Source organism: Cetorhinus maximus, chromosome 2, assembly GCF_964194155.1.
Source record: "Cetorhinus maximus chromosome 2, sCetMax3.hap1.1, whole genome shotgun sequence".
Taxonomy (NCBI): Eukaryota; Metazoa; Chordata; class Chondrichthyes; order Lamniformes; family Cetorhinidae; genus Cetorhinus; species Cetorhinus maximus.
The window spans coordinates 226,802,673-226,822,134 of NC_135880.1; the positions used below are offsets into that span (position 1 = coordinate 226,802,673).

The 19,462-nt window shown below is 43.6% G+C and overlaps 1 protein-coding gene and 1 long non-coding RNA gene across 3 annotated transcripts in view; one reads left to right on the top strand and one right to left on the bottom strand.

Annotated features, from left to right (window-relative positions):
- LOC144671549 (basal cell adhesion molecule-like) overlaps positions 1–19,462 on the bottom strand; it is a 253,895-nt gene that overhangs the window by 230,555 nt on the left and 3,878 nt on the right. Inside the window, exon 3 of one of the 2 annotated variants that reach the window (XM_078533528.1) lies at positions 2,406–2,452. The exons of the other annotated variant lie outside the window; for it this stretch is intronic. The gene's annotated coding sequence lies outside the window, so the exon portion shown is untranslated. The remainder of the gene's footprint in view (positions 1–2,405; positions 2,453–19,462) is intronic. 2 annotated transcript variants of the gene reach the window in all.
- LOC144671623 (uncharacterized) overlaps positions 1–19,462 on the top strand; it is a 1,108,978-nt gene that overhangs the window by 131,037 nt on the left and 958,479 nt on the right. The gene's annotated exons all lie outside the window — the stretch shown is intronic.

Below are 19,462 nucleotides of genomic sequence, written 5' to 3' on the forward strand. Positions count from 1 at the left end.
TTTCTAATTGGTAACCCCCAATTTTCTGGCATAGAGTGGGGGGGGGGAATGAGGATTTTTAAAATTCTTTCATGGGATATGAGTGTTTGTTGCCAGCATTTGTTACCCATCCCTAATTGCCCTTGAACTGAGTGGCTTGCTAGGCCATTTCAGGGGGCAGTTAAGAGTCAGCCACACTGTAGTGGGTCTGGAGTCACATGTAGGACAGACCAGGTAAGGGCAGCAGATTTCCTTCCCTAAAGGGCATTATCAGATGGCTTTTTATGACAATCGTTGGTAGTTTCATGGTCCCCATTCAATTCCTGATTTAATTAATCGAATTTAAATTTCACCAGCAGCCATGGTGGGATTTAAACCCATGTCCCCAAAGCCTCTGGGTTACTAGTCTAATGATGTTACCACTATGCCACTGTCTCCTCATTAGTAATCCATAACACAAATTTTTGCACATCAAACGCATTTCCAGTGTTGCATCAAATGGGTGCAGGAAGCTCCGGTCTGAAAGAGGTGCGAACTTCATTGCGATATTTAAATGAAGTTACAGAGGTACTGAAATTCTGCTCCTGCTGCATTGGGGCATTTTGCTTTCTTGGTGCCCCAAGCAAATTTCACCAGGTTTTCCACTATTCCTTTGTTTCTGCAGCTCTTCTGTCGAAGTCACACCCGATGAGCAGAACATTTCTCCCTATTATTTTTTTCAAATGCTACTAGCTCCAAATTGAGAAGAGGAAAACAATTATTGAGAAACTTTAAATCCTGGTGTAGCAGAAAAATTGGCCCGATTTCTTTTTCTCAGCTCTTGTCTCTTGCTAAGGCATAGTTTGAGGGCACTGACTGTCTAACTGATTACTTTTCATTGTGCGAGTCTGCAATGTTCTGAAACAATTTCTGCATTGAATTTCCTGTGTGGCAACTTCACTATCTTGTTCATGACAATATCTGAAGACTTTGCAGTTCCCCAATCAGAAGCGAAATCCTATGGGATGAGTCAGTATGAACTGCATTTGGAAACTTTGTAGCGTACAGTCAGCAAGTGAGTTCAGCTAATGTGCTGGAGCAGATCATCTGCCTGTTCCTCTCACAAGGAATGACATGGGATGCAGGTGCCAGTAAAGAGGGGATGAGAGACAAAAATGGAGCAAAATAGTGAAGGATATATCCAAAAGAATGAAAAGCTGACTCCATCTCATAACCATGCACATGTTGATTAGAGATTGGACAGGTGTCTTTACAACATGATGAGGCCCCTTTAAAAGTGAAATGTACCCCCATCCCCCACATTGGTAAGATCTCGGAACTGCTGTATTCACATTGGTGCATTTCTGTAAACAAAGCTTGCAGGCTGGTCTGAGTCCAGTTACCAGGGAGAGTCAGATAAAACCTAATGGTTTTTGGAGAGGTTTATTTTGGCTCTTGGAGAGAAACGATTAATTTCACTATATATGGTAATAAACCATTCTACCTACCAAACAGGGGCTGATGGCCTTAGTATGTGAGATGGTAGGACAAATATTTCCTTAACCACATGCATTCTTCAGCTTTATCTGTTTCAAAGGACAGAAAAAAAAAGACACAGCAATCAGGACGGAGCATTAGAGAGGGTTAGATGAGTAATTTGATTCCCCTTCTCTCAAAACTATTGTAAAGCACAATAGTGCTGCATTTGTACTGTAGTTTTTATCCCCTTTAACGATCTTGTACCATGATAGCAGTGAATAGTACAGATGGTAAACAGCATAGCTCAAGACATGCAATCTGCTAAAAGATTGGAATTTAGTTTAGTATTTGGAACAGGAATTTGGCTTTCTACAGAACCAAGAAATCACCAAATTTTAAATACCGCTGCTTTTCTCAATGGCATTGTTTCATGTTGGGACAGTTTAATTAATGTGGGCTGTTGAAAAGTATGCTAAATATTATTTGCAGTAAATAACAATTAATAGCACTACTGATTAGCAGTGTTGGTGGGAAATAAGGTTAACAGTAATTAATAGTAAACAATGGCTGGAGTTCTCCAGCCCTGTTGTGGCTGAATCCACATTGGGAGATTCGGCTGCCAAGGCAGAAGTCCATTGGCTTTCAGCGGGACTGGACAATTCCGACAGTGGGCAGGGAGGGGCTGGAAAATCCCGCCCAGTGTTAAAGCATCTTAAAAATGAAGCAATTAGCCTGGATTGCTTTTTACCTGTTAAAGCTGAAAATAAAGTGCTTTAGAAAATTTGATTAATCAAGAAAGCGAAATAGTCACAGAGTATACAGATACAGAAAAAGAGATATAAAATTAATATATGGCTAGATAAACAAAGAGAGATCAAAGTTGAATTTAGTTGCTATGGTGAGACTCAGCTTGGTGAATCATTCCTGAAAAGTACATTCCACTCTGTGCTCTGTCATAATGATCTTACCGTCTGGGAGCTGCTAAGGATTCTTCTAATCGTCAGGCAATTGGCACCTGTGAACAAAGTGAGTTGCCAGTTAAAGGAGCCAATATTACAAAAAAAAATGAAAATTGCTACTGGACCACATCAAATAGCTCCTATAGGACTGGTATGTTAATATTGATAGAGGAGGAAGCCTAGTAGCACAGCACACTGTGCTACTTTGTCTTGGTCCATCAAAGTGCCACACAACAGATTTGTCAGCAAAGTTGAAGCCCATGGAATCAAAGAGACAGTGGCAGCATGGATACAAATATGGCTGAGTGACAAGAAACAGATTGATTCTCAAACAGGATGATGGTATATAGTGTTCGCAATGATCGGTATTAGGATCACTGGATTTCTTTGTCTATATTCATATTAATGATCTAGACTTGGGTGTGCACAGCATAATTTCGGCATATGCAGATGAACAAAACTTGGAAGTATTGTGAACTGTGGGGAGGATAAAGGAAGACCAAGAGGACATAGACAACCTGGTGAAATAGGCAGACACGTGGTCGATGAAATTTAATGCAGAGAAGCGTGAAGTGATACATATTGGTAGGAAGAATGAGGAAAAGCAATATAAAATAAAGGATAATATCCTAAAGGCAGTGCAGGTGCAGGGAGACTAGGATAAATGTGCACAAATTGGTGAAGGTAGCAGGGCAGGTTGAGAAAGAGGTTAACAAAGCATACGGGATTGTGGATTTTATAAATTGAGGCATAGAGTACAAAAGCAGGGAAGTTATAGTGAACCTTCAGCCCGGAGTGTTGTATCCTTTTCTGGGGACCACACTTTAAAAAGGATGTGAAGTAATTGGAGAGGTTACAGAAAAGATTTACAAGAATAGTTCCAGGGATGAGAGACTTCAATTACATGGATAGATTGGTGAAGCTGAGCCTATTCTCCTTAGGCAAGAGAAGATTGAGAGATTTGATAGAGATTTTCAAAACCATGATGGCTTTGAATGGAGTAGTTAGGGAGAAACTGTTTACATTGGCAGAAGGGATGAGAATCAGAGGACACCAATTTAACGTGATTGGCAAAAGAAGCAAAGGCAGCATGTGGAAAAACCTTTTTTTACCCAGCAAGTGGTTAGGATCTGGAATGCACTGCCTGAGAGTGCAGTGGAGGCAGGTTCAGTTGTGACTTTCAAAAGGAGAACTGGATAAATATCTGAAGAGAAAAGATTTGCAGACCACCAGGAAAAGGTGGGGGAATGGAATTGGCTGAGTTGCTCATGCAGAATGGGCTGAATGGTCTCCTCCTGTTCTGTAACTATTCTGTTTCTATGAAATGGTACACAATTTGTAGAATGTGCATCAAATAAGTGAGCAAGATTAAGGGGAAAAATGTCCCCAGGGTGGGGAAATTGGAGCATTAGTCAACTTGGGCAGTTTCTATATATCTACAAATTGCTACATAAGGATTGAAATTGGGAGAAGGCCCTGTCAATGATTGTAATGTAATAAATTTCTAATGAAGGTGACAATTATATCATTGCACACTGTTGAGACATGTGAAATCGCTACTATAGATGGCCCTTTTAATGGTGGCAGTGTACCTTTAAGGACTAATTCTAATTCTACATCATTTGTGTCATGACCTTACAGCTGTGAGGATTGTGTCGGTGACTGGTGGGAAATATTTGTCTACTTCAACCAAATCATAAACTAAAAACAAAAAATGCTGGAAATGCTCAGAAAACTGATGTAAGGTAATCAGCATAAAACGTTAACTCTGTTTCTCTCCACAGATGCTGCCTGACCTACTGTGTATTTCTGGCATTTCTGTTTTTATTTCAGATTTGCAGCATCTGCTTTTGTGGAGAAATTTGACATTGCAATGGGGAGAACTGACACTATAGGCAGAATTTTTCCAGAGGCTTCGGAATACCGGAACCAAGGCCAGAATTTTCCACTCGTCGGGTAGGCGTGTTCCTGACCCGAAAGAGCGTAAAGAGACGCACGATGACGCTGGCCGAGCGTCCCGACGTCATCGCACACTCGTGCGATATTTCGGTAGGCGGGCCCGCTGACAATTAAAAAGCCTATTAAAGCCATTAAAGTAATAAATTGAATTAAATTTTTCACTGCCTGTTCAACCTTATGGTTGATGGGCAGACGAAAAGGTGGGATGAGGTTTCCAACAGCAATTAAAAATAAAATAAAAGTTTTAATATTTCATTCATAACATTTCCCTGCTCATGTGACAGAGTCACATGAGGGGACACTTTTTTTAACATTTTATAATTATTTATTTTTAATCTTCAAAACTCTTCATCTCCTGGAGGCAGCTCTGTGCCTCAGGGAGCTTTTCCTGCATGAACATGCGTGCATGGGCAAAGTTCACTGCTCACCCTCCTTCCCCCCACCACACAGGCAGTGCTGAGCGCTCTAGTGCGCATTTCACGCTGGGCAGGGCTTAATTGGCCGGCCAGCGTGAAATCACAGTCGCAGCCCGATTGCGGCGGCGGTCGGCTTCCCGCCCGCTCCCGCTCACCCCGCCGAGCCCGCCTGACAAAGCCAAAATCTTGGCCCCAATGGGGGTCCAGAGCCACATTTGCCGAGGGAGAGACTGGCCGAGCAATCTTCTCAGAGGTGGTACCCTAGTTTGCTGCCTCTGCATGCACTGTCCAGTTAAGGACTGGGGCAGCCCCCAATGTTTCCCACAACAATCACAGAGCCAGCAGCTCTAGAGCCTAGAACACGAGGATGCCTCAACATGGAGGCATTCTTGGAGGTAGAAATCTAAATGAAAATTTCTGAGGGGCCAAACCAGATGACTCTTTGGAACAGAGGGGAACCCCGCTGGCAGTCGCATTTAGGTCATGGGTCCAGCCTTTCATACCAATGGCTCCCTCTTTGGGGTTTGAAGCCTCCGTCTCCAATGGCCCCCAGTCTGCTGCAAGGAGACCACCTCCATGGAGCTGGCAGGCTCCATGTGGTAGGGGGCCACTCCGACACTGGTAAAACCTGACAATGCCACAAAATCACCCCTAACTGGAGTTTAATTATGCAAATTGCCTGATTGCCTCTGTGCAGTTGGCAGGCGATTTGCTTCCTAGGAAACCTCCCTGGTGTGAGAATACATCAGGGAACTGTCCTGACACAGATGCCCGCTTTTTCCTGGCCACCCTGCCTGCAAGCACGCCACAAGAGGGTTGGGGAAATTCAGCCCTTTGGTACAGTATTGTGGTACTTAACTGATTCTCATCAACTGTGATTATAAAGAATCCACCTGTCCAACCCTGAACTCCAGCCTACTGCTAACAAATGCTGTGGTGGTCATGACTGACCAGTATTCTATTCTAAGCATCTGTGCTAATTTTAGAAAGCCCAAACATTAAATTCCTAAATATGCAACATTGCCTTTTTAAGAGAAATTTTCTCAGCTTTTCCTCAAGACGTAGCAGAATAGAACTAATTCCATTAAAAATCATTTCCTAATAGGGGTACAAACTGGCATGTTCACACTGGCACAGCTAGTGTGCAATCTTCTATGGAACACAAAGCAAATGTGCAGTGATCTCACACTGGAATGGCATGGACTTAAATGGATGGAAAGCAGATTTGGATCACAAACCATGAGGACTCAGACACCAATGAGAGTAGACCCATTGCACTCAAGGCATCCTTGGGTCTGCTGCAAGCAACAACCCAGGAGAAAAATCATTAGTGCATTAAAACAAAATTTGTGCTTTTCTTATTTCATTGAACACTTCAATAATTAGTTATAAAAACATCAGCGATGTGAAGAAAGTTTGTCTGGCCCACTGGCAGTTGGAGGCAGGATGTTATGTGGTGATACATCCAGGAATACGTCCAGAGCTGTCAACCTTGCGTTTTTATTGTATTAAAATCAAGATACACCACAACTATCTTTGCCAAGGAGCCTTAATTATCTCCCCCTATTGTTCATTCTGCTGCATTCTTTCAAAATCCAAGCTTGGTATCACTTAATCACTACCTCCTGGTTTACTTTTCTTCAAACCTTGTCCACTTCTCTCAAATTCTGTATTATGAGGCTTGGCCTTCAAACCATGCTTCTCAATTTAAAACATTAATTTGACATCCTTAAGGCACCTCCTGTTATGTCAGAGCATGAACAGTTCTGATAAAGGGTCCAATCCTGAAACATCAACTTATCTCTTTTTTAAAAATATTACTTGCTCTGCAGAATTTCCAGCATTTTCTGTTTTTGTTTCAGATCCCCAGCATCTGGAGTATTTTGCTTTCTCCTCCCCTTGCTACAGGAAGATGAGAGGAATCAGTGAGGAAAAAATAGATGCAAGTGAGTTCTTTTAATTCTTTCATGGGTTGTGGGTATTGCTGTCTAGACCAGCATTTATTGCCCATTCTTAGTTGCCCTTGAGAAGGCAGTGGTGAGCTGCCTTCTTGAACCGCTGCAGTCCACGTGGTGTAGGTACATGCACAGTGCTGTTAGGGAGGGAGTTCCAGGATTTTGACCCAGCGACAGTGAAGTAACGGTGATATATTTCCAAGTCAGGACGGTGAGTGACATTAAGGGGAACTTCCAGGTGGTGATGTTCCCTGCTGCCCTTGTCCTTCTAGGTGGTAGTGGTCGTGGTTTGGAAGGTGTAAGGTCTAAGGAGCCTTGGTGAATTCCTGCAGTGCAGGAACATTTGAAAATGATTACTTGCAGATTTGTCTTTTAAAAAACAATAGATTGGTTCTGGTAAAAATAGAAGGGAGCAGAGCAGAACCAGTGAGGGACAAGGATGCTTATCTCCTGACCCAAAAGAGGAGAAAGTACTGTGCATTATGGGGCCGCTGTAACAGAGCTTGTAGCATCCATAAGATGAGAACATTTGAAGAAGATGGCACATTCCTGCCTTCTGCTCCTTTTCAATTCCTAGCCCACCCTCATCCTGCTAACTGGCATGATGAGCAGGATGCAGATAGCATGACCATGGACCTCTTGTTCTCCACCCCATCATCTTCATTCCCAACTGATTTTCTGATTTCAGACAAGAACTGCCACTTACCTGGCCACAGCAGCCCTAGGAGGAGGAAAGAGAGCAAAACAACATATCATTTGATCTGACACTTGCAGCCACCAGCTCGGATACTGGCACTGCATGTTCCTTGGAAGTTAGTATAAAGTTGGAATCAGCATTTGGTTGGTCACTGGGCATGAGTGGGCTGCAGCCAGGAGTAATAGATGGAGGGCGGAGTCACAGATGAGTTCTGCTACAGTGGACTCAGATGAGGACCTCAGTGGGGCAATGGACATGCACACCAAGATCATGGGTGTATTGGCTGATCTGCCAGTCAGCCTCTGTCACTACCCAGGAGAATGGAAGAGTCTGGCGGAACGTGCCCTCCCTGCAGCCTCTGCTCCATCTCCCTGGGGAGATGGTCATTCTGTCATTCTGCAGTCCCAAAGCACTGCAACTGCAGCTTCCATAGGTGTTACAGCCTTTGTGTGGACAGTTTACCAAATCCTTTTCCCTCCCTGTGAGAATGCAATAACACTCCCTGCCAAATCCAGAATCTTACCACAATACCTCCAGAAACAATCCACTGTAATTCCAGACACTTTGCAAAGCAGAACTTCTTCAAATCCACCTTATCTGCAAGTTGGGTGCCTGGCCCTTTAAATAACGCTACTTACTGATGGGGCCCCTTTTGCAGCTGAATATTTGATCTGTGGTAAATGATGTATGAATTTGTTGTCTGGACCTGTCTGGTCCAAATTAGGACAATGGGCTTTACACCAAGGAGTCGAGCAGTGTGACATCAGGACAGCACTGGTTAAGCTGCTTCAGGTGCCCACAGGGACACCTGAGCAAACACAAGGTAACAGTGGAAGCAGCTGGTGATGCTGCATGCAATGGGCTTCCTCAGCACTGCCTCTCACAGAGCTACAAACATACATTTTGAGCCCAGAGCTTGCTTCAGAGTTACTGGAAATGTCTGATCTAAAATCTCTGCTGCAGATCGTTATTTTTTATTAATCGGAAAGGTTGTATCTGCAACATGAGGGTTTCCTTTAAGTCAGTAAAAGCAATTTAGTGACAACATGATGCTATTTTGGTGCCAGCCTCATTATTGAATCATTTCCATCAATCCACCCTAATGTATTAAAATTATTATCCTCGGGATTTCATGGGGGTGGGTGGCGGGAACGTCTCCCAATCAGCCACCATAACTTCAGCAGAGGCCCGGCACATAACCCGGTTACATGCCAAAAAAGGGGATTCCGCTGATCTTCTGCAAAAATTATACCAACCTGAAGACATTTTTGGGGCAGAATTTTACACTGATTGGGCAGGCATGCCCTGACCTGATTGGACACAAAAGCGCAAAAGTCGGAAGCACACCCGCCGACAATTAAAAGACCAATTAAGGTTATTAAAGGCACAATTGTCTCCGACTTTTCATTGGCCATCCAACCTTACGGTTGGCGGACAGGCAAATCGGCCAGGTGGACTTTGCATTTTTCATGAAAACTCATCCAAGGGCGGGATGAGGTTTCCGTTATTAAATGAAAGAAAAAGAAAAATCTATGGACAGCATTTTTATCATATATATATTCAGGTGACTGATTGTGAAGCTTGGACTTTTTTTCTGATTTTAATAATTTATTTAATGCTTATCAGGCCTTCAGCTCCCTGAGGCAGCGGCTGCCTTCAGGGGGCTTTCTGTCAGCGCTTGCCTGCATTAATTGGCCAGCCAGCGTGAAATCGTGGTCAGGAGCCGATCGCGGTCAGCGGTCCATTCCCTGGCCAATCCTGGACCCGCCGATCGCACCCACCTAGAAATTCTGCCCCTGATCTTCCATGCAGCTCAACTTCCTATAGTAATATCCTCTTGCATTTCTGTCACAACTGTCTGCCATGTTTAAATTTCCTGGGGCCAAATTTCTTTTGTCTTGGGATCCATGTATGCTTATTTCTGGGGGTTACTGCAGAGGAAAAGGGGTGGAGATGCCATGAGCCTGATCTCTGTTCTGTGTGTGCTTTATGTGCACTTCTAGTCACAGTTCAGGTAAGGGCACAAATTTTGGCTTAGAAATTCTCTAAGGCTTGAAACATACCAGATAATGATGGCTTTGTTGTGCAGTGATTTGAGTCTGTTGGCAGAGTGCAAGGTTGGGCTACTGCTCACATTGCAGCATAAATGGCTTTGGGTCCGGGATCAGGACCAGAGATTGGGATTGCTGGGGTTTGAGGATCGTAAAGCCTGGGATTGGGGTGGTTGGGGACCAATAGTGTAATGTTCCTTTAATGTAGTACTTTTGCTCTTCCTGGTTACATGTTCAGTTATTTACCCTCTTGGTTGGACCTAGATTCCTGTGCCTAACTATTGGGAGTGCACCAGGTTCTGGCGTGGGCTGCCTTTAGTTAAACCACCCTTGGAAAGAGGGCTTCAAATATGTGTGAGATTGTAAACACAAAGAGGCTAATGCCTATTTCAGGCAGAAGCAAAGGGCAATATTTTTTTCTCCTTGCCCAATACGGTGGCCAGTGCATTTTGGAAGTCATTTATGTCTACACTGGCCATCGGAAGAGAGCCTGAGCAAAAGAGTTGAGGTGACTGTCACTTTCATTGCAACTGGCAGCACCATTCTCCCTTTCTGTCCACCATTTTGGGCCTTAGTAGTCCAAGCAGTGTACAAAAAACAGGATCAATTTCTAGGATATTATGCCTTGACTGACTTGTAAAGCAGCTGGAAGTGACATCACCATAGCCCACATGTCTAATTTTTCCTTTTAATGCTTGTGGCAGTTCATCTGTGACTAGCTGTATTGGTCTGCTATGATTTGTTTAAATCCAACAACTTTATAGAGCCAGGGCCCAACTTGGACAGTAAAGGGCCAAATATCTTTTAGTAGCGAGGTGAGAAAACTAAAATTTTACCACTGGCTAGGAGCTTTCAAAAGAAAGCTTGGAGTGTGTTATTTGGAATCCAATTGTACATTTACCTGAATGAGGAAGAGAGGAGAAAGAAGAATACTTGGATGCCAAGGAAGAGAGGCATCATCACAGGAGGCAGACTTTGGTCCACCATTATTTTACCAACTAAATAAATCAGCTACATAGGGATTATCCAACCCTATTTGTTTGGGGGCTTAGCAGTGAGGCAGCGATGGAAACGTAGAGCATGATGCAGGAGCACCTGCAGCTCAATTCTAGGGGAGGAGTGGTGCTGCCAGTAGCAATGAGAGTGACAGTCACCGTAACTCCTTTGCTCGGGCTCTCTCCAATTGGCCAGTGTAGACATAAGTGACATAAATTAGTCTGCAGTGCATCACTGCATAAAGCAATTGATGGCTTCCTTATTTGTCAGAGCAAGTAGGTACATCACTGGACAAAAAGAGTGTAATAGAAGAGAGCTCTATATTTTTTAAAGACTGGCAGGATGCAACTGGCCAGGAGTTTCCACAAGTTCTGGGTCTTATTGTCAGTTCCTATACAGTCCTACATGTGTGGGCAGACAAAAGTGCCTGTATGTGAACCACAAAGGTTTTATCCCATCAACATGAAGCTCGTGTGTGACAACTTCCTTGGATACTGCATCTTAATACCCTCTATGCAAGATCCATTTCTTATAATCTGATAAGATGCATATCCCAGCTACAGGTGGCATCATTTTGAGGAGCTCCGCTTAGCTGAGGCCTGTGAACTTCTGCCTCCTCTACCTATTCCTGTTCTTTGAGCTTCTAGAATCACCTCGTCTCTCCCAACCTGCTCTGTCCCAAAAGCTGAGGCATTCTTGCTATTCCTGACCATACTCTAAGAAAGGCCATATTCTTGAGTGGAATCTGACTTAAAGTTCTTTAAATGCTTACTACACTTTCACTGCAAAACTTTGAGAAACATAAATCTGACTCTTGAGTCATGGCCAAAAACTCAGCAATCGAACCTTTCTGCAAACAGGAATGTATGTCCAGTAACAGCTTTTTGGGACTGAGCCAGAAGCATTTGAGTATTTAAAATACATAGTGCATTTTTACTGTCTTTGCCAACATAAAGGGACTGATTTTCAGTGTTGGTAGATCTCAGGCGAGAGGTCTGAGTGGTAAACTGAGTACTGAACTGCCACTCACAGATAGCTCACCAATGGGGGTGGGTTGGAAATCCCTCTTAAGTGGGATTTAGGGGGGCCGGGGGGGGGGTGGGGGGGGCATGAAAGGTCTGGTGGGAACAGAAGTTGAATCAGAAGGAATCATATTCTCTGTGACCTCACAAATATTATTTTGGTCTGAATTTTTCGCTCATTGAGAGTGTGCAATCGGCGGACCCAGGAGCGGATGGGAAACAGACCCCCAACCGCGATCGAACCCTGACCGCGATTTCAAGCTGGCTGGCCAATTAACGGCCAGCCAGCATGAAACACGTGCTGAGAAAGGCTCAGCACTGCTGGTGGGGATGGGCGACAGCGTCGCTGCGAGTGCTGGTAAGCGTGTCCAGTGAGCTCCCTGAAGGCAGACAGCTATCCCAGGGAGCTGCAGCCTCCACAGAATAAACAAAACAACAAAAACGTTGCAAAATATGTCCAAGCAGCACAATCAAGCACCTGAAAACATACCTCATGAAAGAAACAGTCCCCAGATATCTCTTTTTATTTTATTTCCCCACGGGGATTCCATCCTGCCCTGGATCGAGATTTGAGCAAAAAGTGTAAAAGCCGCCTGGCTGATTGGCCCTTACACCAAGTGTTTTGCTAGTGGTAGGAGGGCTTTAAACTAACTCGGCAGGGGCATGGGAACCAGGAGAGAATATTAGAGAGGAATACCAGGGTCCACAAAATACTGGGAGGGACAGATAACGCTAGAATAGGGAATAGTAAGTTAATAGGTGGAATTGGGGTGAGGGAGAAAGTAACAAAATCTAAATCAGGGTTACTATGCTATGTTATGTGAATGCACAGTGTACTGAAAATAAGATTGGGGAGTTACAGGCGCAGATTGCCATGTGGAAATATGATGTTGTGGCGATAACAGAGACCTGGCTCAAGGAAGGGCAGAACTGGGTGTTAAATATTCCTGGGTACAAGGTGTTCAAAAAATATAGGAAAGGAGGAGGGATGGCAGTTAAGGAGAACATTGCAATGGTAGAGAAAGAGGATGTCCCAGAGGGTTTAAGGACAGAATCAATTTGGCTACAGCTAAGGAACTGAAAGGGTGCAATTACATTGCTCGGTGTAGTCTATAGACTGTCAACTAGTGAGAAGGAAGTAGAAGAACAAATCTGCAGAGAGTTTGAGGCATTATAGAGTAGGTATAATAAGGGACTTTAATTACCCGAATGTAGACTGAGACAGTGGTAGTGTAAAGGGTGGAGAGGGGCAAAAGTTCCTAGGTTGTGTTTGGGAAAATTTTCTATAGCAGTGTGTGTCCAATCGAACAGGAAAAGACGCACTGTTGGATCTGGTTCTTGATCATTGTATTATATGTTTTAGGATGATGACAGAAAAGGACGATAGGCAATCCAGAGTAAGAATAATTAACTAGATGAGAGCCAACTTCAATGGGGCAAGAACAGAGCTGGGCCAGATAGACTGGAACAAAAGATTGGCAGGAAAAGCTGTAGCTGAACAATGGATTACCTTCAAAAAATAATTGATTCGGGCACAGTCAAGGTATATTCCAAGGAAAGGAAAAGGTAGGGCAAACAAATCCAGAGCTCCCTGGATGAAAAAGGAGATAGAAATTAAGATAAAGAAAAGAAAGTGTATTTATCACAGGCGTCAGGTAGATGCCTGAGAACAACTGAGAGCCAAGAGGAATACAGAAGAGGAGGTAAAAAAACATATTAGAGAAGCGAAGAGGGATTATGAAAAAAGACTGGCAGCCAACATAAAGGGGAATCCCAAAGTCTTCTATAGGCATATAAATAGTAAAAGGGTGGTAAAAGGAGGAGTAGGGCCGATTAGGGACCTAAAAGGGAATTTACACATTGATGAAGGGGCCATGGCTGAGGTATTAAATGAATACTTTGCTTCCGTCTTTACCAAGGAGATAGATGCTACCCAGGTCATGGTGACAGATGAGGAAACTCTGTCACTAGAAGGGTTCAAAATTGATAAGGAGGAAGTGTTGAATAGAATGTCGATACTTAAAGTTGATAATGGACTGGGACCGGACAAGATGCATCCAAGGATATTGAAGGAAGTGAGAGTAGAAATTGCGGAGGCACTGGCCATAATCTTTCAGTCTTCCCTAGACTCAGGGAAGGAGCCAGAGGACTGGAGAATTGCAAACATTACGCCCTTGTTCAAAAAAGGTTGTAAGGATAAGCCCAGCAATTACAGACCAGTCAGTTTAACTTCAGTCGTGGACAAGATTCTAGAAACAATTATTTGGGATAGAATTAGTAGTCACATGGAATAATATGGGTTGATAAGGAAGAGCCAGCATGGATTTCTAAAGGGAAAATCGTGTTTAACTAACTTGCTGAAGTTTTTTGAAGAGGTAACAGAAAAGGTCGATGAGGGTAATGCTGTTGATGTGGTGTACATGGACTTTCAAAAGGCATTTGATACAATGTCACACAACAGACTTGTGAGGAAAGTTATTGCTCATAGAATAAAAGGGACAGTGGATACAAAATTTCACTGAAAAATAGGAAGCAGAGAGTAATGGTCAATGGATATTTTTCAGGCTGGAGGAAGGTTTGTAGTGGAGCTCCCCAGGGGTCGGTATTGAGACCCTTGATTTTCCTGACATATATTAATGACCTAGATCTTGGTGTGCAGGGGTCAATTTCAAAGTTTTCAGATGAAACGAAGCTTGGGAGTGTTGTGATGTGAACTGCGAGGAAGACAGTGTGGAGCTTCAAAAGGACATAGACAAGTTGGCGGAGTGGGCAGATAGGTGGCAGATGAAGTTCAATGTGGAGAAGTGTGAGGTGATGTATTTTGGTAGGAAGAACATGGACAGACAATATAAAATAAGGGGTGAAATTGTGAAGGGGGTGCAGGAGCAGAAAGACCTGGGTGTATATGTGCATAGATCATTGAAGGTGGCAGGACAGGTGGAGAGAGCAGTTAATAAAGCCTATAGTATCCTGGGCTTTATTAATAGGAGCACAGAGTACAAATGCAAGGAAGTTATGTTGAATTTATGTAAGACACTCGTTAGACCTCAGCTGGAGTATTGTGCACAGTTCTGGGCTCCACATTATAGGGAGGATGTGAACACATTGGAGAAAGTGCAGAAGAGGTTTACAAGAATGGTTCCAGGGATGAGAAACTTCAGTTATGAAGGTATACTGGAGAGGTTCGGACTGTTCTCCTTGGAGAGAAGAAGGCTAAGAGGAGATTTGATTGAGTTGTTCAAAATCATGAGGGGGTTGGATGGGGTAGATAGGGAGAAGCTGTTCCCGCTCGTAAAAGGATCAAGAATGAGAGGGCACAGATTTAAAGTGATTTGCAAAAGAAGCAAATATGACGTGAGAAAAAACTTTTTCTCACGAGTGGTTTGGGTCTAGAATGTACTGCCTGGAAATGTGATGGAAGCAGGTTCAATCGAGGCATTCAAGAGGGCATTAGATGATTATTTGAATAGAAACAATGTGCAGGGGTACGGGGAAAAGGCAGGGCAATGGCACTAGGTCATAATGCTCATTTGGAGAGCTGGGGCAGACACAATGGGCCGAATGGCCTCCTTCTGTGCTGTTAAAATTCTGTGATTCTGGGCCACGAAAAATCACTTTCAATTGCCTCCTTAATGGGCTTAATTGCCTGCTTAATTGTCGGCAGGCACATTTTTGCCATGCGAGATATCGTGCAATGAGGTCGAGTTGCTCGCCCAATGTCATGCCGCACTACTTCACAGCTGGAAGGGTCGGGCGCACACCCAGCCGAGAAGTGGAAAATTCTGGCCTTTGAAAATTTATCTGTTATGTTTCCAGAGCAAGCTAAAATTCCCTTTTTAGGACTGCTGGTATAGGCTGTTCTGCACGAAGTATCAATGGAGGAGTGCACATTGCGCATATTCCATTCATTGTTACCAGAAAAATGCATCAGGATCCAATGTACACCGATTTGCAACCTTTACTCTGGTTCCATTCCCATCTATCCAGTCATAATCAAAGAATCTCCTGCAATGGCCTTTCTTCCCATTTCCACACCTTTACCTCTGGAGTCCCCTATCCTTGGCCTCTCCTAACTCTCAGCTACATGCTGTCCCTCAGTAACACCAACTGCATACTCATCAGGTTCCGCGTATATGCTGATGACAGCTAGCTCTACTTCACCAACACCTCTCAACCCCTCCACTGTCCCTAATTTGTAACACTGCTTGTCCAACATCCAGGGTTGCATTAGTAGAAATTTCCACCAATTAAATATTGAGAAGGGCAAAGCCACTGTTATGGCTGAGGTCAACTTGGGTGTCATCAGTGTCCTTGTGTAACCTGAGATGTTTTCAAATGATATTACCAAGGGGCAGCATATAGATGAGAAATAGAACGAGGCTATGGATAGATCCTAGGGGACTCCAGTGGTAATGGTTTCAAGGTGGGAAGAGAATTGGCCAAGAATGGATAGGCGAGTTGGACCAGGCAAGGGCAGTCCTCTCAGCTTGACCACAGAGAAGAGGCATTAAAGAAAGATGCTGTGGTCACCCTTTTAAAGGCTGCAGCAGATCATATATTAGATGGTACCACTTTGCAGACATTCAGCCCCTTATACATGTATTTGAGGGACCTAATGCATGTTTTAGTGCCCCCTTGATCAAATAGGATTGCAATGAATCAAGGCAGATCTGCGAGAGATTCTATGCTCTGTCTAAATGGTAACCACCGCCAAAAACTAATTTTATTACTTTTTGAAAAAAGATATGTAGAACCAGCAGGACCTCTCCTTGGCTCCACAGTACTGTGATCGCAGACACCACCACCTCTCCTTTCCCCACTCCATCTATGCCACTGCACCATCCCTACCCCGGGACCACTGTCAGCGGGGCAAGCAGTCTAAAATTCATCTATGTAAAATGGCCAAATGTCTGTGGAGATGCTACAGAAAGCAGCAGCTTGTCCAAATTATATAAGTGAGGCCTGAGGCCCAATTTTGGGCCATCCTTGGGGCTTCAGGTTGGCCTGTGGCTGTCTGGCATGCCACTGGTTATATATCCAAAATCAGGCCATACTGGTTACTGCTGCCTGTTTCCTCTGATGTGTGAGGTGTTCATCACAGTGAACAAACTGCCTGCACCACCTTTTCCAATCTTATTAATATTGAAACTTCAGTACATCACTTGAAAACCTTCTATTTTCCAAAGACAACAAGCTCAACTACCTTGACCTTTCTTCATATTTTAAATTCATGATATTGATGATAAAGCTTGTTGTTAAGAATTCAAATTTATAATATCTGTAATCATCTTGGTTTTCTTCCAAAGGTAATAATGTCTTTCCCATGACCTAATAGCTAGAGCTGAACAGAGCGGAGATAGTTTTACAAGTTCACACTGCTGGTAGTTCATTAGCAGCACATACAAGTCCTCATTTTAAGTCACCTTTCTAACATTGTTTAGTTTTAATGTTGTTTATTCTTTAGGGCCTGTTTTTCCGATTTGCGTCAATATTTTTGGTTTTACGTTACTGGCACTCTGGCCCTGCCCCATCGCGTGTTGCACTCGGTTCTGATGCCAGAGTCATCACCGCCGTCACCAGAGGCTGAGGCTGCGGAGAGAGAACAAGGCCGAGGGCCAGGAGCAGGAACGCAGGACAGGGACAGGAAGCTGCTAGATGCCAACGGGGTGGTTAAGTGTGAGAGTGAGAGTAACTGGGGAAAGGGAGGATTCCATCTGCACCCCCCCCCCCCGCCCCCCCCACAGTTCCATCCAAGCTCCCCGCTGACTCCAGCCACAGCCCAGGACAGGATACAGCCCCCTGCAGACTGTCAGGAAGAGGTTCAGGCTCCAGGCCCAGGTGAAGCTTTGGACTGGGAATTGGCCAGAGCCTTGGGTTGCTGAGTCACTGCCCTGGGTTGGGGTGGGGGTAAGGATGAGGGGGATGGGGATGAGGCAGAGTGGGAAAGGAGAGAGAGAGAGAGAGAGAGACAGAGTTGGATAGGAGAAAGAGAGAAACAGACAGAGTGGGAAAGGAGAGAGAGGGAAACAAACAGAGTGTAAAAGGATAAAGACAGAGAGAGAGACAGTGCAAAAGGAGAAAGAAAGAGAGGCACAAAGTGGGAAAGGAGGGAGACAGAGTGGGAAAGAAGAGAGAGGAAAACAAACAGAGTGGAAAAGGATAAAGAGAGAGAGAGAGAGAGACAGAGTGCGAAAGGAGAGAGAAAGAGAGGCACAAAGTGGGAAAGGGGGGAGACAGAGTGGGAAAGGAGAGAGAGAGACAGACAGGCAGAGTGGGAAAGGAGAAAGAGACACACAGAATGGGAAAGGAGAGAGAGAGAGAGAAACAGAGTGGGAAAGAAAAGCATGCAAAAAGTTAAGCTGAGTTTCTGGAGTGCTGTGGATGAAACACAGAAGCTGTGTTACTCAGGACTTGTTTGGGTGATTTAGTGTTATCTAATTTGAATTTATACAGTATTTCTGTAATATTCAGTAATTTATTTTGTTTTTTAAGTTATTCCAGCTAGAAATGCACCGTGCTGCACATTTGTACATTGTTTTTTCCAGGCAAGAAATGTCCGAAGGAACCTAATTCCGTCTTTAACATTGATTTCTATGGGAAATTGATTTCACTTAAGGCTGTTTCACTTAAAGTCGCAATTTTCAGGAACATAAGCACAACTTTAAATGAGGACTTACTGTATCAGAAATTCGGGCATGCACTACCTACAATTTTCTGATCATTAACTGTGCATACAGTGCACACAGTAAGACCTTTCTGATGTACATTGACAGCAATGAAATCTCCCTCATGGCAACATGTACTAATAAAATTGCTCCAATGTATGATTACACTGTCAAATGCATTTTTGGTGGGCTACTGAATTTACTTAACTCTACTAGTTCAAAGTTCAAGTTTATTTTGCTAGATTTGGTTGCTGGAAGGCAAATTTGAGTGTTGCATAGTGCACAATTGAACAAATGGCGACTAAGCCCTAAATTAATAGAACCTCCAGCATATATACCATTAGGCTACAAGTGCTTGGGTCAGAACCTGGGAATTAACTTGTCATTTAGCGTACCTCAGCATTGTTTTGGTTGTTGCTCAGTTGTGTGCAGTTATTTCTGCCTCACTATGTGAAACTACATGTCAGGGTTTCATGCTATAGGCAATAAACACATACTGTTGAACACCACGGGACAGCAATTCTCCTGCTTGCTCCTTACCAGTGTTTGTGGTGCTTCTGCTAAGTTGACATGACTAGTGGTGTATACAGGTGTGACAAGGACAATAAGATCTCCTGCTGTGATTCCCTGGGGAAGAGTGATCAGCTCGTATGAGTCACAGGAAAATCAGCAGCAGAAGGTCTTTCATCACATTGATTCCAAGCTGCAATTAAGTCCAATTGTACACAGGCCCTCCTTTATACAAAGGTTCTTTGTGGAGTTCTCATGATTGGAAAGAACAGAAATAACAGGAGAGGAAACAAGTAATTATCTCAAAAGCACGAGGAGAAAAAAAATAAACTCATCATGAGATTTTGGGAATGAGGTTCCACAACAGCACAGAAACAATTTGTAGCAGTCACTGAGAGAAATATTCCTGAATTACTGAGCAGTTATCAGCTTGATGAGTCAGTAAGGATTTTGAACAGACTGAGATTCAAAAGATTTTTGAGCTAAATTTAAAATATATGTATACAGTATAAGCATTTACTGTACAAGGAAAAAGCTATCAAAGAAATCCTTCAAATGAACTGTATTGAACTTGGACAGGAATTGTGAGGCTTGGATCTAACTCAATGCAAATATTCCCAAATGTAAACTCTATAGCAGGGTGAATGGGAGGGGGAGCCTTGCCTTTCCGGCATCTTTTAGTACACCCGGCAGCAGCCTGCAATTGATGCTGCCAGTATCAAACCCAATGAATACCTGTAAAATGAAAAAGGAGTGCATATTGCTGAAGTTATTAGTTATGTTTGGACTGCACTC